The following is a 9,655-nucleotide window of genomic DNA, read 5'->3' as shown; positions in this document are numbered from 1 at the left end:
AATCCAAGTTGTCCCATTTAAGCTTTTTCCTTTGGTTAGAAGAGAGCTCACTCGGGACAATGCCAGTCACAAGAAAGTTAGCCACATCAGCGAACCAAGGCATACTATTCAAAGGCACAGAGAGGAGTTGTTCATCCGGAAATGAATCATTAATTTCGGGCCATCATGGGGCCTCCCCTCCTCTTCCAAGCAGGACAAATGGTCTGCCACTTGATTTTCACACCCTTTCGATCAATAATTTCAAGGTCAAACTCTTGAAGCAGAAGAACCCATCTCATCAACCTAGCCTTAAAGTCCTTTTTTATCAACAAGTAATAGAGTGACGCGTGATCGGTGTGCACAATCACTTTGGTACCCATGAGATATCGCCTGAACTTTTCCATGGCGAAGACAATTGCTAGTAACTCTTTCTCGGTAAATGTATAATTGACTTGGCCGTCATTTATTGTTTTGCTTGCATAATAGACCGAATGAAATATATTGTTGATCCTTTGCCCCAAACTGCTCCTACTGCATCCAATTGGGTACGGTGATGATGGGAGTGGTAGTCAATCTATACTTGAAAAGCTCAAAAACTTTCATGCAATCATCGTTGAAAACAAACTTTGCATCCTTTTCCAACAACTTGCACAAGGAATTCACAACCTTTGAGAAATCCTTGATGAACCGACGGTAGAACCCCCCATGCCCTAGAAAACTCCTAACTCCCTTGATGGAAATAGGAGGAGGGAGTTTTGAAATCACTTCAATCTTCATTTTGTCCACTTCAATACCGTTCTTAGAGATCTTATGGCCAAGGACAATGACCTTTTCGACCATAAAGTGACACTTTTCCCAATTAAGCACTAGGTCGGTCTCTTCACTTCGGGCCAATACTTTGTCAAGATTATTCAAGCATTTTTCAAAGGAGTCACCCACAACACTAAAATCATCAATGAACACTTCGAGGAAGTCCTCCACCATATCCGTAAATATATCCATCATACACCATTGGAAGGTAGACGGTGCATTGCACAAGCGAAATGACATATGTGAGAATGCAAAGGCGTCATACGAAAATGTGAAGGTGGTTTTCTCTTGGTCCTCCAGAGCAATAAAAATTTGGTTGTAACCTAAGTACCCATCCAAAAAGCAATAGTAGGTACATCTGGCAAGTCTATCCAATATTTGGTCAAGAAAGGGCAATGGAAAATGATCTTTGCGGGTCACTTTGTTCAGCTTTTGGTAATCCACGCATACCTTCCATCCAGTGACAGTCCTACTGAGGATCAACTCATTTTCTCATTTTTGACCACAGTCATACCGCCCTTCTTCGGCACATATTGTACCGGAAAAGTCCATGAACTATCTGAAATGGGGTACATAACCCCTGCATCTAGCCACTTGATAGTTTCCTTCTTGACAACCTCTTGCATGGCATCATTCAACCTCCTTTGATATTATACGGAGGGTTTGGCATCATCCTCTAGTATAAGTTTATGCATGCAAAATGTGGGGCTTATACTCCGATGTCAGCTAGAGTCTATCCAATTGCCTTCTTCCTTCTTTAGAGCACCACAAGGGTGGCATCTACCTGCACGTTAGTTAAGCATAAAGAAGGAATAATAGGTAAAGTTGAACAAGGGCCCAAGAATTCATACCTGAGGTGTGAAGGCAAAGGCTTAAGCTCCAATATGGGAGGCTCCTCGATTGAGGGCTTTGTTGGTGGAGTCTTTCGGTTCTCAAGATCCAAGGAAAGTTTCTCGGGCTCATATGTGTATGAACCCCTTCCTTGCAAGGCATTGACATATTCCACCAAACCTTCATCCTCAGTCACATCATGGTTCAACAACATAGCTTCCAAAGGGTCCTCCACATTAATCACAGAACTTGTGTCTTCAACAATCATCTCGGTCACAAGATCCATAAAAAAACATACTTCGTTGCTATTGGGCTGCCTCATTGACTTGTAGACATAGAACACAATGTTTTCATCACCCACCCAGAAGGTGAGCTCCCCTACTTCCATATCAACTAAAGCCTTCCCTGTAGCTAGGAAAGGTCTCCCCAATATGATCGGCACCTCATAGTCAACCTCACAGTTAAGTATCACAAAATTCGTGGGAAGTATGAACTTGTCGACCCGCACTAACACGTCATCAATTATCCCCAATGGCCTCTTCATTGTCCTATCCGCCATTTGCAACCTCATGGATATGGGCCTTGGCTGCCTAATCCCCTATGTCTTAAACACAAAATATGGCATCAAGTTAACAGTTGCCCCTAAGTCTCACAAAGCTTTGGCGAAATCGGCACTATCAATAGTGCACAAGATTGTAAAAGCACTAGGGTCCTCTAGATTTGGGGCCATGGAATGTACAATGGCACTCACTAAATGCGTCATCTTGATAGTTTCATAATTTATGGATCTTTTCTTTGTTACCAAGTATTTCATAAACTTGGCATATCCTGGCATTTGTTCTAGAGCTTCCACCAAAGGCACCTTGATGGACAAACTCTTTATCATATATATAAAGTTTTTGAACTGGTTCTCATTGTTTTGTTTGCAAGCCTTTGAGGATATGGTAGCGGAGGCCTTGGAAAAGAAGCCTAGGCTTTGGGAACTACCATTTTCGGTATGTCTATCACATGTTTCCTAGACGGGTTCACATCATTTTGTGTCTCCTCCACGTTGTCATCAATGTCAATTCTCACTTCTTCATGCACATTCCCATCACTCACTTGTACATCATTGCCTTTCTCATCATCATCTTACACTAACACATCATCACTCACAACCTTTCTTGCATTAGAGGTACTAGCAACTCCACCTCTACCACTCCTTGTAGTCACCACCATAGCATGGCCCATATTGTTCCATGCCTTTAGGTTTACTACCGTGTCACTAGATAGTGCCCACTTAGGGCAAGTATTCAAAGCTTGAGAAATTTGGCCAAGTTGGACCTCTAAGTTGCAGATAGAAGTATTGTGGGACGCCAATGGGGCATCAGAGTCGGTGTTTTTCTTCATCATTTGCTCAAACATGGATTCAATCCATTCCATCTCATTGTTGGATGAGCTAGGGCCTTGAGACAGAAATGTAGGTGGGTTGTTAGGTTGTTGGAACATCGGAGGCTTTTGAAAGCCCGACCCCGATTCCCCTGATTATTGTTCTAACTTCCTTGGTTGGTATTGCCTCCCCAATTGCTATTGCTATTTCCATCCCAGTTGCCTTGGTTACCTTGGTTGCTCCAATTTTGATTGTTGTTCGCCCAGTTGCTTTGGTTTTTGTTGTTTCCACTGTTCCAATTTCCTTGTTAATTTTGATTTCTCCAATTTTCCTGGGATCTCCACTGTTGTTGTTGATTCATAGCATTGCCCCGTTGTCCTTGGTAGTTGTTCACATACTGAACCTCTTCACTTTGATCATCATACACATCGTCTTGATTGTAACCATTACCACTCTGTTCAAATTGATCCAGATTTTCTTGACTTTGTTGACCTCTTTTCCTCCTCTTGTTGACCATCATATTTACCCCTTCCATGGAATTCACTTGTTTTGGCCCTTAAACTTGCTGCAATTGAGCTTTGGCCAACTGGTTCATGGTCTTAGTTAACTCGGCTATTGTTTGGCGGTGGTCATGGTGCTCTTTGTGTAGGTGAATGAATTAGGATCACCTTGTGGCACATTAGCTCGACTTTTCCAAGACGACGAAATATCTACTATCTCATCAAGTATATCACACGCCTCAGTGTAAGGTGTGTTCATGAAGTTTCCCCCGACAAGTTAGTTAACTACACACTGGTTGGTAGTGTTGATGCCACGGTAGAATATTTGTTGGATCATGGCTTCGGCCATGTCATTGTTCGGACATTCTTTAACCATCATTCGATACCTTTCCAAAATTTCATGAAGCAGTTCATTTGGCTCTTGTTTATAGGCAAGGATCTCATCTCTCAGCGTCACCATATGTCCCGGCGAGAACACCTTTGCTATGAATTTCTCGGCCAACTCATCCTAAGTGGTGATGGAATGGTTGGGCAACCTCTCAAGCCAATCCAAAACCTCCCCCTTAGAGAAAATGGGAAAAGCCTTAATCTCAAGGCGTCCTCAGAAACGTTAGTTTGCTAGCTCCCCCAACATGTATCAACAAAAACCTTGACATGCTTATAGGCATTTTGGTGTGGAGATCCGGTGAGGAAACCCCTATGTTCCAAAAGTGTAAGTATAACATTAGTTATTTGGAAATTGCCTGCCCTAATTCGGGACGGAACTATTATACTTGCGTATCCTTCGTTGGGCAATACCCGGTATGTTGACCTTGCTGGAGGTGGGAGAGGGATTGGAATATTATCATGAGGTGGTCGGCTTCTCCTTTGTTCTTGTGGTTTGGGTTGAATCTCATCCACATTATCATCATCTACCTCATCCCCCAATGGAAAATTTCCGGGAGCATCATTGTTCAGAGCCATTTTGTACCTAAAAGTAGTTCACAAACAAATTAGAAAGTCGGAAGGAAAGAAAAACAAAACGCACAAATACTCGAAGATATGCTAAAACCGTTTAACTCCCCGGCAACGGCGCCAAAAATTGATCGGCTCCAAGCCTGCACTACTATAGAGTAGCAAGGATGGTCAATGCAGTTTTACCCAACAAAGGTCAAGATTGAATCCACAGGGAGTTAATGAGTTTGGAGTTAGGTTTATATCCGAGTAGAGATGCGAGTTTTGCTCTTAATTGTACTTCCACAAATGGTTGGTTTTGTTTTCTACCTCTACTTCTATTCTATAACATGCGAGAATTAAAACTAAGTACAATGTTTTTTTGTTGGTTGTTTTCAAAGATTTAAGGGACTAGGGTAGTGACTTTTGCCTAGGTGGATATCTAATGGGTATCGAGAATTCAGGGCAAGCTTGTTATGATTGGGGTCGTTATATAACCATCACACATAAGTGCTAACTCTATACCTCTCGGTAGTTTGAGTGACTTTGTCCAATTTGGCTTTCTCAAGTCCAAATGGGTGTTCATGCATAACAAATGTTATTGGCTCAAGTTGGGTATTACAATCTCTAGGTTAACCCTTTAATTGGGGCTATCAATCTCTTGAATTCACCCCAATTGCTTGTTAGCTTAATTTTCCTAAACTTAGTCCCTCTTTCTCAAGAAGAGTCTAAGTCATAAAGGCATGAATCAGTGTTTCCAACCACCAATTTTATAATTAAAGCATGAATTAAGCTAAATATAACTAACCCATAAAAAATTAAGCCCTAAAATTCAAGACCCATTAAATATCCACACTAGGGTTGGGTCACAACCTAGATATGGGTTTAGCTACTCATGAAAATAGCAGAAATCAAAGATAAAGAGAAGATAAAATCCATAATGCTATATTAAAAAATGAAAATCTAAAGTTATAAGGTAAATCTTGTACAAATTTGCTCAAACAGGTAAAACTAGCCGTCTCACGTGTTTAGCAAAACATCACTTAATCTAAAAAATTGAAAAATATCTATCTATACTAGGCTAAAATTTTCGGATAAAAATGCCCCTGCGGAAGTTTTGCGAACGCGTAATTCTGACCGCGTTTGCGCTTGAGCTATTGCGGTTGCGTAATAATGAGCGCAGTCCCCTGTTTCTTCATAACTGGGCTTAAATAGAGCTTGAATTCGCGAAAAGCGCATTTTCAACCGCGTCCGCATGAGAAACAGACACGACTGCGTAATTTGGACATGGACCGCGTTCTTCACTTAAGCCAAAAAATGTAGAGTCTCTGAACCTTGATATAAGCTCTTAGAGAAAATCCATCCGCGACTGCACCATAGATTTTGCGGCCGTGCTTTTCCATCACGGTCAGCGTTGGTTTTTGAGCTCAAAAAAAGCCTCTCTGAATCTCACTTTCACGGACTGCGTAATAGTGGTCGCCACAACAGTACTTCTTACGCGGTCGCTCTTTTCTGCCGCTGTCAGTGCTCCAGTCCCAGCCTTGTATTTGTGCATGTTTGACTCATTCATGAGTTGATTATGGTTTCTTTGCCTCATTTTGACCAAACCCTACAAGCAAACACATTAAGTCAGTTTTCGGGAATACCTTTACGCATTTCAACCCAAAACCTAAGCAAAAAAGAGCAAATAATAGGCTAATCCAAATGTAGATCTCAGCTAACCGCTCTGAAGAATAGGTAACTGCCATAGGAATGAAATGCGCTGACTTGGTCAGCCTTTCCACAATAATCCACACCGCATCAAACTTCCTCTGAGTCCACGGGAGTCAAACAACAAAATCCATAGTTATACGCTCCCACTTCCACTCAGGAATCTCTAACTTCTGAAGCAAACCACAAGGTCTCTAATGCTCATACTTTACTTGCTGACAATTTAGACACCGAGCTACATATGCAACTATGTCCTTCTTCATCCTCCTCCACCAATAAGGCTGCCACAAGTCCTGATACATCTTGGCGGCACTCGAATGAATCGAATACAGGAACTTTGGGCCTCTTCAAGAATCAACTCACGAAGTCCATCTACACTAGGCACATAAATACGACCCTGCGTCCTCAAAACTCCGTCATCTCTAATAGTAACCTGCTTGGCATCATCGTGCCACACTGTGTTCCTAAGGACAAGCAAATGAGGGTCATCATACTTCCGCTCTTTGATGCGCTCAAACAAGGAAGACAGAGCGACTATACAAGCTAGAATACAACTGGGCTCTCAAACATCCAACCTCACGAACTAATTGGCCAAAGCCTAAACATCTGATGCAAGCAGTCTCTCTCTGGCTGGAATGTACACAAGGCTGCCCATTCTCACTGCCTTTATACTCAAGGCATCGGCTGCCACATTGGCCTTCCCGGGACGATATAAGATGGTGATATCATAGTGTTTCAATAGCTCCAACCACCTCCTCTGCCTCAAATTGAGATCCTTTTGCTTGAACACATACTGCAAGCTTCGATGACCCATGAATACCTCACACGACACGCCATAAAGATAGTGCCTTCAAATCTTCAGCGCATGAACAATGGCTGCCAACTCTAAGTCATGAACAGGGTAATTCTTCTCATGAACCTTCAATTTCCGCGATGCATATGCAGTCACCTTGCCATCATGCATCAATACCGCACCAAGTTCCAATATGAGATGTATTAGAATATACCGTGTAAGATCCTGAACCTATAGGCAACACCAATACTGGCGCCATAGTCAAAGCAATGTTCAGCTTCTAAAAGCTCACCTCACACTCATCTAACCATCTAAACGGAGCACCCTTCTAGGTCAACCTGTTCAATGGCGCTGCTATAGATGAAAACTCCTCCACAAACCGACGGTAATAACCCGCCAAACTGAAGAAACTCCGGATCTCCGTAGCTGAAGTGGGTCTAGGCTAGTTCTGAATTGCCTCAATCTTCTTAGGATCCACCTAAATGCCCTCTACCGATACTACATGCCTCAAGAAAGAGACTGAGTCTAACCAAAACTCGCATTTTGAAAACTTGGCATATAACTCACTGACTCTCAGAGTCTGAAGTACAATTGGAAGATGTTTCTCATGCTCCTCTCGACTGCAGGAGTAGATCAAGATATAATCAATAAAAACAATCACAAAAGTATCTAAATAAGGCTTGAATACTCGATTCATCAAATCCATAAATGCTATTGGGTCATTTGTCAGCCTAAATGATATCACTAGAAACTCAGAGTGACCATACCAAGTCCGAAAAGCTGTCTTAGGGATATCTGATGTCCTAATCCTCAACTGATGGTAGCCTGACCTCAAATCAATATTTGAAAGCATCTTGGCACCCTGAATCTGATCAAATAAGTCATCAATCCTTGATAATGGATACTTCTTCTTGATTGTGACTGTATTCAACTATCGATAATCTATGCACATCCTCATTGATCCATCCTTTTTCTTCACGAACAACACAGGCACACCACAGGGTGAGACACTATGTCTAATGAAGTCCTTATCATGTAAATCTTGCAATTGCTCCTTCAATTCTTTCAACTGTGGCGGGGCCATACGATATGGTGGAATAGAAATGGGCTGAGTGCCCGAAGCCAAGTCAATACAGAAGTCAATATCCCTATCGGGTTGCATCCCCGGCAGGTATATAGGAAACAACTCTGGAAACTCATGAAAAACTGGTACTGAATCCATGGAAGGAACCTCCTCATTGGAATGCGGACATAAGCCAAATAATCTAGACACCCCTTCTCGACCATATACGAGCCTTCACATAAGATATAACCCCGCTGGTAGAATGTCAATGAGTCCCTCTCCACTCTAATCGAGGCAACCTCGATAAGGCTAAGGTCACCATTTTGGCGTGACAATCCAATACAGTATGATACGGTGACAGCCAATCTATACCCAAGATAATATCAAAGTCTACCAAGAAGTAGGAGATCTATGCTAGTATCAAGATTCCCAATGGTAACCACACACAGATGATAAACACGATCTACAACTATATAATCTCCCACAGGTGTGAACGCATATATAGGAGCACTCAAAGAATCACGAGGCACAACCAGATTTGAAGAAAAATAGGATGATACGTAGGAAATAGTAGAGCGCAGATCAAATAGAACTGAAACATCTCTATGGAAAACTGAAATAGTGTAAGCACGTGATTTTTACCCTATATGAAAACTACTCCCAAAAAATTAAAAATAAAATGATTTTCCTTGGTGTGCAATTTTGAGAATTTTGTGACATTTTTGGATAATTATTTGTATTTGTCTGTGCATGTTTATTTGTTAAATTAATAAAAAATACAAAAATATGTCACATTTTGCATGTAGGATTTAATTCTACAATTTGTTAGTAATTAAGTTTGTTTACAAAAAATAAAAATTACAAAAATAGGCATCTTTTGCATTTTTAGCATTTAATGTCCAAATATACAATTTTATGCTTAATTATTACTTAATTGTGCGTTAATTGTTATTGGGAGTTAATTTGCGCTTTTATAACTTAATTTAGTTCTTAATAATAATTTAAGTATTTTTATAATTTAGTTTTAGAAAAATAAAAGAAGAAAAGAGAGCAAAAATACAAAGAAAAATCGGATTGGGCCACTTCTTCAAATTTCAACCCCAGGCCCAAACAATTGTCCAACCTTCCCCACGACCCGGTCCACTTCAAACCGGGTCGACCCGGTCCGCCCCATTAACCCCAAAATGACCTAACCCTTCCTATTCTTTATTTTTCATTTTTCCAAAAACCCTAAAAACACAAAAATACCATCCGCCCCCTTCCCTATCTTCTTCTTCCCCAAGCTCAAAAACACACAACCATGGCAGCCTTTCCACCTCCTCACACCCATAACAAGCTCCAACACTATTGTTGCTGCCTCATCAAGCTCGAGCATGAGCTCGCATGGTCGTTGGTCACCATGTCTTCATCTTCTTCGTCGAAGGCAACACCTCACCACCTTGAACCACCCCGAACCACCATGAACGACCAGCCATGGCTGACCCTTCTGCTTTTGTTGCTGCTTCGTCTCCAAACGACCACCATCTCGCTAAAACAAAATAGTCCCCGATGCTCGTCGTCGTCGAAACCAAACGACCCCAGTCCTTGAAAAACCTATCTCCATCGTCGATGACCATCCTAGCACCATGGATGACCCAGCTCCTCCATCGACAGACTGCCCAGCACGT

The sequence above is a fragment of the Nicotiana tabacum genome, chromosome 6 (genome assembly GCF_000715075.1).
Source record: "Nicotiana tabacum cultivar K326 chromosome 6, ASM71507v2, whole genome shotgun sequence".
Lineage (NCBI taxonomy): Eukaryota > Viridiplantae > Streptophyta > Magnoliopsida > Solanales > Solanaceae > Nicotiana > Nicotiana tabacum.
This window is presented reverse-complemented; position numbering follows the sequence as displayed.